Below are 12,500 nucleotides of genomic sequence, written 5' to 3'. Positions count from 1 at the left end.
ATATGTATATATAAATATGTATATGTATATAGGATATATATATGTATATATATATATGTGTGTGTGTGTGTGTGTGTGTGTGTGTGTGTGAGAGAGAGAGAGAGAGAGAGAGAGTGGGAGTTTGTGGCTGTTTGCATGGTTTTCTAAGTTGCAAAAGAGAGGATGAACCTAGTATGAAGGTATACACTGTCTTTCTCCCTCATTAAATAACTTGCGAGAGAATAAGATTGATTTAATTAGATATTTTTATTTGTTCGTTATTTCTTATCTTATTTCTAAATGAATCCAATCTAACCTTCATTCTTTTACCCATGTTCACAGAATACCTAATTTTAGTGGGACGCCTAAACCTAGAGCATAAGTCTGAATTAACACTAAACAACAACAAACCCAGAATTTTAATCTCGATTCTCCGTTTTAGCCTTATTCACAGCACTTAAGTGTGCAGATTTTCGAAAGAGGACTGTATATGAAAAGATAAACAGAAAATTTCCTTTAGGAAAAATAAACATTCTAGAGTCGGTTTTCAACAGGAGTTCAATTTGCAGGTATTTTGGTTGGTCTCAAACTTTATAGTGCTTTAATGAAAGTTCAAAGGTAAACTTAGACCACATTTATATGTTATCTTTTTTTGTTACGTTTATTTATGTGTCAGCCGTATAAAAAGACATTAAGCATGAAAACATAAAATTCGTAGATTTTATTTATTTTCAAATTGCCAATAACATCATCATTCATTGCTGCGCTATCACATGTTTGTCTGCTCGCTTGCTTGCTTCCTCATAGTCATAATAAGACGTGTCCCCAAAGAAACTGTTTGTTTTTCTTTTTTCTACAAATACCTCGGTTAACAAATAATAATATTTTTGTGTTCTGAATAGTTGTTGCGAATATGGAAATAATATAAGATATATCGTATAGAATTTTCAGCTAGTTAATTCTGTTCACTTCTTGAAATCTATATTTTCTAGTTATAAGTCTCCATAGGTGAAAGCTAGTTCTTGTATTCTATGTAAGCTTTTAATACTGATGACTTGAGAATAATCATTTATGTCACTTCCATATTTCACTAATCCCTTCTATACTTAACTAATCTATTGAGTAACAGGAATATAAAAAAATTGCTTATTTGACGTTTACGCTTGTTGTTTTTTATATTTACTACTTTTGTGAAAGTAGCCATTTTGCCAATCTTTTAATGGTAAAGTATTTCTCTAGAAATACGTGTTTAGTTGCTGGGTTATTCAAATTTTCGAAAACGGTAATATTTTACGGAAATAGTTGGTTTATTCTTAGAATAGATAACCGTTGAGTATTGCAAATTCTAATTAATCTCATTGCTTATTACTTGAATCAGGCAGTACAGGTTCCATGGGATTATATATATATATTATATATATTATAATATAATATATATATATATATATATATATATATATATAATTAATATATATAGCTTCGTGATAAATAATATTGCTAGGACCAGGAAGAACACTCTTTATTAAATGAGCTTTCGAGGTATAAAACCTCATCATCAGGCTGAAAGATGTACAAGGATGAGAAAACACTGAAATTACAATAAAATGAATTGTCTTATTAAAATCTTCAGTAAAAATGATAACAAAACATAAAACGAACAGCAAATACAAACTAAAAGATTAATCACAAAACTACGAGAAAAATAAAACGCAAAACATAAAAACAGGTCAAATATAAACACACTACCACACCTAAAGTAAAATGTCTAAAGACCCACTTGTGTATTTACTATGAATTCACACGATAGCTATTTGAATACCGTACAAGTTGTTGTCCAATTCCGGTTTCATCCTCTTAATAGCCAGCGACTAGGAAATTAAAAAGTCCAGTTTATTTAAACAAAAAGACAGTACTCTAAAATCCAGGTCAGTGACAGGATGTTCCTATGGTAAACGGTGTTCCCTTATGGCAGAAAAGGGTGGTTTCTCTGCCGTAAGGGAACACAATTTAGCACAGGACCATCCTTTCACTGACCAGCATTTTAGAGTAGTGTCTTTTTGTTCAAATAAACTGGACCTTTTAATTAGTTTTTAATTTGTATTTGCTGTTCGTTTTATCTTTTGTTAGAATTTTTACTAGCTTTTAGTAAGGCAATTAATTTTGTTATAATTTCAGTGATTTCTTATCCTTGCCCATTTTTCAGCCTGATGATGATGTTTTATACCTCGAAAGCTCGTTTAATAAAACGTGTTCTTCCTGGTCTTGTCAATATTATTTACCATTAAGATAAGATTTCCAAGTAGCCGCCCAATTACTAAGTATATATATATATATATATATATATATATATATATATATATATACATACATACATACATACATACATACATACATACATACATACATTATTTCCAAGTTAACGGTATGTCCATGGTAAAATTTATATTACGTTTTTTTTTTTAGATTTAAATGGACGGCCGGCAAAGTCCTATGAAAATTAGCTCTCTACGGAAATTATATTTTGCTCAAAATACCATTGTTGTATGTGTTTATTTTTTGCTTAAAACAATTATTCTGCTGTAACTCTTCTGTAAAATAAAACGGGCAAGTTTACGGTGAATACATCATATAATTTTAAACTTTATTTTTTCATGGAATCACAATTGCTAATGTTTTTTTGGGGGGGAATTTATTTTGACATGATAATTTTCGCCTCATTATTAATTGTGTACCTTACATGTTAGCGACACTTATTCCTAAATGCTTTGTTTGTTTGTCTTTAGTTTGTGTAGTTTCAATGTTAATTATACAAATTCGATTATAAGTAGAAGCGTAAATTGAATTGCGGTAAGATATTTGTCTTTTCTCTTTCTGTGCCGTTTAAATTAATGTAGACTATAACATTAACAATATAAACAGGTCGTACTTTAGAAAAAATACAATCTTGGGAAGCAAACGACATTGCAAAGAAAATAATGAAATCGTAGCCTTAATTTTAACTTTAATCATAAGAGTTATAATACTCAAAGATATAAGATGAAAATGTATTTGAAATCATGGTATCATAATAGAAGACTGGTATCGTATTAGAATACTCTAGATAGAGAACAGAACAAGTAATTTAATTGATCGTGTAACTGTTACACCGGCAAATTTACAATTAGATCAGTAAACCTAAAAAAAAAATATTCATATACCGACCGATAGAGAGAGAGAGATATTGCAGTGTAATATTTAATCATACCCATCTGAAAAAAACAGGAAGTTTTAGAAAAGATATATATATTATATATATAATATAATATTATTACAATATATATATATATATATATATATATAATTATATATCTATATAATAATATATGTATATATATATATATAATTAGATATATATTTTATTTTTTATATAATATAAACATATAACATATACCTATATATATATATATATATAGTATTATATATATATATATTTTATATAATTATATATTATATATTTATTTACAGAGAGAGAGAGAGAGAGAGGAGATGACGAGAGAGAGAGAGAGAAGAGGAGAGAGAAGAGAGAGAGAGAATATGTGTTAGTGTTTATTATGTTTGTATAGAGCAAGATAAACAATATTAGTTCGGGCTCGAATGGCGTTTCTTGCACTCCGAAGAGGTGGGTTTGGTTTCACAAACAAACAAGTATCAAAACAAAAATCCTTGAATGTGGTGTTGTTTATGAAGCGTCGTTGTAGAGCAAAGGTCAGCTTTGGCTCTCTCTGCCCTGTGTCTTATGTTCTCATTTTGCTTATTAATGAATGGTGTTGGTCAATACATTCATTGATATTTGACTGCTGAGTATCACAATAAGATGGCCAAATTTGATTATAACAACAACAACAACAACAACAACAACAATAATAATAATAATAATAATATAATAATAATAATAATGATAATAATAATAAAATAATAATAATAATAATAATAATCAATTGCTCTTCTTCTTCTTCTTCTTTTTCTTCTTCTTCTTCTTCTTCTTATTATTATTATTATTATATTATTATTATTATTATTATTATTATTATTATTATTATTATTATTAAGAATGATAAGAAGATAGATAATTGTTATAATGTTGGTAATAGTAATGAGAATAATACAACTATTATAATTCTCATATAAAAGAGGCAAATTATATAAAGTAAACACTTTCGTGTTTTTGGGAATGCTCACCTGAACAAAATCCTTTCCTGGCCATTAACAAGATCATTGTTAGACCATTGAAGAAAGATATCCACCAGTCTTAAATTTCTGGAAGCTGTATTTACAGTTTTAGAAATTTAAAGTTCACAGTTATTGCGCTCTTATGTCATGATTTTTGATAATCCTGTGATTAGAGGAATGGTTCAGGCTTTTGTATATGAATAATCTGCTAAAAGAGTGAAATAAAAAAAAAGATATTTAGGAAAAAATCTCAGAAAGGTTCAAAATACACAAAATGGGGCAAAGTCACGTTAAGGAACAGTGGAATCCTTATATCACTGACTCCCATAAATTTAATTTTAAAAAGGTAAAGGAAGACAGGTGTTACGGCGACATTCTCGATTTTTTCCATTATCAGTCTCTGGGAATATTATCAGATTCTTTGAAAGCCCTAACCTCACATTATTGCGAAAGTTTTTGACAAAAATCCTGAAAATTACTCATAATAAGTATTAATGCCTACATCCGGTTCTAAAGTTTGAATTAGCAAATAAGGTTTAATTATGAAATTTAGTCGTCGGCCAGATGTGGGGAAAGAAAAAGAAAAAGTTTATTAGAATATTTATTTTCATGATCATAGTCTGTTATCATTTTTCCTGATCCTGTGATATATTTAGAAGATACGCAGTAGGTGTTTAGTAAAATCATCATATTCTCTGATGAGAGAAAAGAATATAAAATATACTTATAGTTTCTATTTCTTTGCATTAATGGGAGGTTTATTCGGTAATGAAAGAGAGTTACACCACAAAGGAAAAATGTTCTTATGTTCCTTGTGAATTAAGGAAGATCATATAAAGTGTTTCTATTCTCATTCAAGAAATGTTTTACGAAAGATTTACTGTTGAAAATTTAGGCAGCCAGATTAGACTTCCTTCTTAAGAGACTTCGAACCAATGGAGAATGAACAAATAATGGAGTTCGGTGTATTTTCTAATGGATACATGATTTTTAGCCTTCATATTTTACAGACGATACCTAACAATAGGGTGTCAATTATAATTGAATTGTATTTGAAACTTGGTTTATTAATTTGACAAATATATATATATATATATATATATATATATATATATATATATATATATATATATATATAGATTATTTTGAAAACTATTAATTTGACTATATATATATATATATATATATATATATATATATTAATATATATAATATATATATTATAATATTATATATATATATATATATATATTATATATATATATATATATAAATATATATTATATATAATATAATATATATATATATATGTAGTATATATATATATTATATATATATATATATTATATATATATTATATATATATATTTATAAGAGATCATATTATAAAGTGGAAAATTCTTCCAAAAATCGTATATTCAAAATGAAAGGTCGTTTAGACGCCGAACAGTCGACATAATATATTGTTGCTAATAAGTAACACCTTCATGAAAAGAGGAGGTTATTCAAGGAATGGAAGTGGAGTATAAATAACTGATTATTTGATAACTGTTGAAGTATTGCTGAGATTAGTGGAACATGCCGTTACTAATGGGCTAAATCCCTGTAAAAGAGGTGATTCATTAGGGATAACGAATGATGACGTCCATGCTGAGGACTGGGTGCTTGATCATTTTCTTTCAAGCGAAGTAAAGATGCAGGTTCTTGATTTTTAGAAGCATTTACTTGAACAGGAAGTGGAATAGAATAAGTAGTTTCGAAAGTGAAAAAGAAAGGGATATTTGTGTTGCTAACACCAATAAAAAATGGATCTAACTGTATTTTGTTAAAATTACTTAAATTGACGTGTACTTGATATTTATATCTTGTATTATTGTCCCTCAACAACTTCAACAATGGAAAGGTTTAGTTTGAACACTTCCAGACGTCAGAATTATTACAAATACTTGAGTTGTGTTTTTGAGACGCATTGTAATTGATATTTACAAAAGAACATTACTTTTAATGTATTGTGCTAATCTAACGAAACAGCAAATAGAAAAATATGCATTATACCCACAAAGAATATATATAAATACGTCGATAGAAAAAAAAATAGGTGAGTTAGGGGGAATTAATTTGGGGGTAAAGAAATAACATTTTATATACGAAACATATGGACATTCATAGCAATGAATGATCAACTAATGAATATTTCAGAAGTGAGGTAATATGGATTTGTTACATTCATTCAGAAATTTAGACGCGGAATTTTCCATTTCACACACGTGGCAAGGTACGAAATAAACTTGAAGCAACAATATAACCTGCATTGTGTGAAAGGTATGAAGAGAGGAACTGTAATCCTTTGCTCTGCTGCATAACTGTTCCCAAGAATAACAACTTGTAACTATCCAAACAACCAATAACATAATTGAGGACGGGAAAATACGCACACACACCCACACACATACACTTCATATCCCACACTCCCACAGCAACGCACCCTTGTCATCATGTTCTAAAACTAGCCTCGTGTAATCCACATTCTTCAACATCATCGTATTCTTACATACTGCATACCTTTTACCTAACCAATATCACTACATGCATATGCTTCGACATGATCCTCTCCAATCTGCGGGGTGAGACCAGATGCCTCTACTTTATGTAATCTAACATAAGCCCATCAACATGCTCTAATATCGGTCCTTCCAATCCACATGCTCCAAAACTAGCCACCTATGATCCGTGTGATCCAGCTCCAAAATTTGCTTTCGCTTGCAGTCCGTATGCTCCAACACTAACTTCTTCCAGTACTGCATATTCCAACAGTAGTTTCTTCCAGTCCGTATTCACAACACCAACACTAGCCTCTTCCAGTACTGCATGCTCCAATAGTAGTTTCTACCAGTCCGTATTCACCGACACTAGCCACTTCCAGTACTGCATACTCCAACAGTACTTTCTTCCAGTCCGTATCCCCCGACACTAGCCTCTTCCAGTAATTCATACTCCAACAGTAGTTTCTTCCAGTCCGTATTCACCAACACTAGCCTCTTCATACTTCTACTCCAACAGTCTTAGTTCTCAGTTCGTTATTCACCAACACTTAGCCTCTCAGCACTTCCATACTTCACAGTAGTTTCTTCCATTCTATTCACCAACTGCCTCTTCTTAGTACTCATACACCAACGTATCTTCCAGTTCCGTTATTCACCAACACTCCTCTTCCAGTAATTCTACTCCAACAGTAGTCCTCTTCCATCCGTATTCACCAACTTGCCTCTTCTATACTTCAATACTCCAACAGTAATTTCTTCCAGTTCGTATTCACCAACACTAGCCTCATACTTCATACTCCAACGTATTTCTTCCAGTCACGTATTCACAACTTGCCTCTTCCAGTACTGCATACTCCAAAAGTAATTTCTTCCAGTCCGTATTCACCAACACTAGCCTCTTCCAGTACTTCATACTCCAACAGTAGTTTCTTCCAGTCCGTATTCACCAACACTAGCCTCTTCCGGTCCGCTTGCTCCAATACTAGCATCTTTCATTCCCACGGTTCAACTCCAACAATAGCCAATTCCAGTCTTTATGCTCCAACGCTAGTTTTTTTCGGTCCGGATACTCCAACACAAGCCTCTTCGGTTCCTTAAGCTCCAACACCTCTTCCAGTTCATTTGCTCCAACGCTAGCCTCTTCAAGCCTGTATGCTCCAACGCTAGCCTCTTCCAAAACTAGCCTCCTGCAATACTCATGCTTTACTGTCAGCACCCTTATATTCACTCTCATCAATGCGCTTGAAAGGGACAAGGAAATATGAGTAATATACGTAGGTCTTACAGAAAACGGAAGGTTTTAGATAAAAAAATGCGTATTCCCAATTGATATAATAATAATAATAATAATAAGTTACTGTCCACTATATATATATATATATATATATATATATATATATATATATATATATATATATATATATATATATATATATATATATATATATATATATATATATATATATATATATATATATATATATATATATATATATATATATATATACACACATATACATATAAAACATACTACAAATATCTTGACATTTTTTTGATTACATGATTTTAATCGTGATTTAGTCTGCACGGATATTTGCCATCTTATTTGTAATAAGATGGCAGTTAATAAGATGTTTTCTTTTCATTTCTGCCATAGCTAGGATTTAAAGTACTTGAAAACGGGAAACATAAAATGCAGATAAACGTACGATGAAAATTACTTCGAAGTAGGAAACTAACCATGGGATTGGAGATGCCAAACAAAGTTAGACAGTCTTGAACGATTCTACGAGTATTTTAATGATCTACTTACTTTTTTATCTATATATTAATGATTTTTTTTCCAAACAACTGAATTCTTTCTGTGTTTCCTATTACCTTCAGTTACTTATTTCAAATAATAATAATAATAATAATAATAATAATAATAATAATAATAATAATAATAATAATAATAATAATAATAATAATAATAATAATATAATAGTAAAAATAATAATAATAACTGAAAAAAATAATAAAATAAATACTAAAATAATAAGAACCGTATTATTTTATGTCTGATGTTCAAATGCTCGCTTAAGTATTTTCCTTGGATTGTATATTTTGAGATTTTATTCCTTGCAGTGCTCAGTGGTGACATACTTCCATCAATTTTCACTTACTTTGATAAGTTTCTTTTTTTTTTTTAGATGAGTTGTTTGAAAAATAGGCTGCCAGCCCTATCAGCCTCTGTAATTACAAAATTCTCGGTCAGCATCGATCATTTATTATTCTTTTTCGTTGGCGATAGAGACAATGAGATATTAAGAAAACGATCGGAAAATAAACATTATTACAGAATGGTATAGGAATACATGCGTAAATTTGATTTAAGAGATATGTCATATAGCGGAAGATGAATATCATATATAGGATAATAATAATAATAATAATAATAATAATAATAATAATAATAATAATAATAATAATAATAATAAAAACATTCTGGTGACATACGAGTTCCCTACAACAAATGCAAGATCTGATCGTGATCTGTCGATAGCAGAATGATTTTCAATATCGGCAAAAATATCACAGTTCTCTAATAAAGAAAAATTACCATCTTTTTCCTTTTGCCTAATTACAAACAAATATCGTAATCCAGTAGTCGCAGTTGTATACAGAGAGAGAGAGAGAGAGAGAGAGAGAGAGAGAGAGAGAGAGAGAGAGAGAGAGAGAGAGAGAGAGAAAATCTTGCCCGACTAGATGTCAAAAGACGGGAAAAATACGACCGCCAGTTTAAAGGATTTCTGGAACAGCCGACGCACAGATAATATTTAAATGCTATTGACATCCAAAGGTCAATAAACTATCCCGGATAAATTGAGGCATTGTTGTTCAAAGCATTTTATGAATGTTTGTAGACATGTAGGCAGACAGGTGGGCTTGTTTGTGTGACAGTAAAGTATTTGTTCCACACCTGTCACACAGAGGAACAGAAAATATTTATCAGCAACGTATAGGGGGGGCGATCAGACCTTGCACCATCAAAATCATATAAAGCGATATCTTTTGCCACCGGCATTATACGTTGGATAGACGAATTGGAAAAGCGCTCTGCGGAAAGGATATTTTCCATACGATATTTTGCAATTCATAAACCAATCGTGACATTCAACTTCACAGATGTGATGTTGTATATTTTTTTTTTCTTTTTTTTTAGGCTAGCAGACAAAACAAGATGGAATTTCTTGCTCATACCCACAAATTGAAAACTCAGACCCTGATAATGTACCTCTATTTACTAGTGCTAGTATCCCTGTAGTTGTGTAACTGTAGCGCCAGATAACTGCAACCAATCAGTCACTAATCTCATGTTATCTTATACATTGAGGCGAGTCTCCTAGAACGATTCAATAGGATTAAGCATAAGGTTCAAGCCCTAGCTTTTAAAAAATACCCAAACAGGCACTGAAAAAAAAAACCTTGCAACAAGGAACGGGAGGGACTACTTCAGGGGGCAAGTGGGGGGAGGGGTTGGGGGGCTATTTTGCGGGACCAAAGGCTTTTGTAAAAGGTGTAAAAAATCGTGCATAATCAGCGGATTTCTTCAATTAGGTGATTGTTTCCTTTCTTCACTTGCCAGTGAATGGTGTTTAGCCTTAGTTCACATTATTCAGTCCCAAGAACCAATATTTCAGGTGACAGAGAACTCACTTAGTCCTTGTTTGGACAAGCTGCACATCGTGAGACCATTTGGTTACCAATCACATCAGTTATTGCAGCAAGCTATACGTAGTAGCCTGAATGTTATATATAAAATTGGTAAAAACTTATAAACGCTTTTAGTACAACCTGTCAGAGGACATTCCCCTTTGAGGTTAATGTTAGCGAGAGATATATCAAATTAGATGGTGAAAGATTTTAGAATCAATGCATGCATTTATATGAAACCGACTTTTCTGATATATGTGTGGTTAGTACACCTGAACGCATACACACATATGTTATATATATATATATATATATATATATATATATATATATATATATATATATATATATATATATATATATATGTGTGTGTGTGTGTTGTGTGTTGTGTGTGTATATATATATATATATATATATATATATATATATATATATATATATATACTATATATTATTATATATCATTCGGAGTGTTAGTACCGTTGGAATGCATAATAGCCCTCCATGAGTTCTCGTCACAAATATTGCATGTCATCCAAGGTTCCTCTCTCATTTCCTTCTTCAGTGTTCTCAGCCATGAATCCATTGATGCAGCCTCTCGCAATCGTTCCTTCAGTTGTCCATCCTGGTATACACTACGGTATTTTTCCTCCTTTATTATAAGCAGAAGGCACATTCGCATCCCTGTGGGGAAATATCACTTATCTCTCGATGTATTTTAACTCGTTACTTCCCTTTTCCTCCTCTCGACTAATCCATCCTGAACATAGTTCTTAATTAATATCATCTGTATCGTTCAACATGAAGTTGCACCATGACCCATTTTTTTGCTGGTGTATTGATAATTCGGTGATTTTGACTACCAAGTGTCTCAGCAGATTTCCTCATTCTCTTCTCAGGTATTTGATTTTTAATCATTATTCTTTGGTGACGTGATTATGATAATTACATAATAAGCATATACATTCATACATACATACATACATACATACATACATAACATACATCATACATACATATGTATGTAGTATATATATATATATATATATATATATATTATATATATATATATATATATATATATATATAATATATATATATATATATATATATATATATATAGTAAATATATATATATATATTATATATATATATATATATATATATAGTATATATATAGTATATATATATATATATATATATATATATATATATATATATATATATATATATATATATATATATATATAATATATATATATATATATAATTTATATATATATCAGGTCACACTAATCATGAAAGAAGTTGGAACCCGAGTACCACTGTAAAGAACTACCTGGACAGTGGTACTCAGGCTTCCAACTTCCTTTATGACTTGTGTGGCCTGGTTGGCATTGGTCTCGTCTTTCGATTGAAAGACCTGAAGTGAATCAGGAATTTATTTTTGTTCCTCTCTCTCTCTCTCTCTCTCTCTCTCTCTCTCTCTCTCTCTCTCTCTCTCTCTCACACACACACTGCGAGCTAGAGTGCGTATGTGTATAAGTATTCTTTTTATCTTTAATAATCAGAAAGAGATACCGCTGAAGCTATTAATCATATACGGTGTGGGTGGTACAGGTTTCCATGTAATAAGTGAGTCATCCTCCCACGTAGTTGTCAACACCTCGACAGTAGGATTAAAGATAATAACGATATTGTCGTTCGACAAGTAACGCCGCGGAAGTAATAAGTTAATTTATCGTAAAATGAAAATAATTCCATAATCTAAACGCAGATCAAATCTGAACTCAAGTCACGTTTTCAGTGTTATTCCGTCTCGAAGCAAAATCTGCTGAGGTTAATGACTGCGTTCTTTGCCATATGGCTTGAGAAAAGAGTGAAAATAAAATCGGCTGGAAAAGTCTAACGGCGTATATAGTATCAACAGAGATAACGGTAAATGACGAACCCTCTGTCTAACTCAGGAGTCCATTCATGTCAGAGGCGTAGTGAAAACATGTTTACGCTCCCTCACAAACAGGTCACGTTTGGGTAAATCGGTTATAAGCGGCTGGGTTTGATCCCTAATCT

This window comes from Macrobrachium nipponense, chromosome 10, assembly GCF_015104395.2.
Source record: "Macrobrachium nipponense isolate FS-2020 chromosome 10, ASM1510439v2, whole genome shotgun sequence".
NCBI classification, from domain to species: domain Eukaryota; kingdom Metazoa; phylum Arthropoda; class Malacostraca; order Decapoda; family Palaemonidae; genus Macrobrachium; species Macrobrachium nipponense.
Note: the sequence above shows the minus strand (reverse complement) of the source record.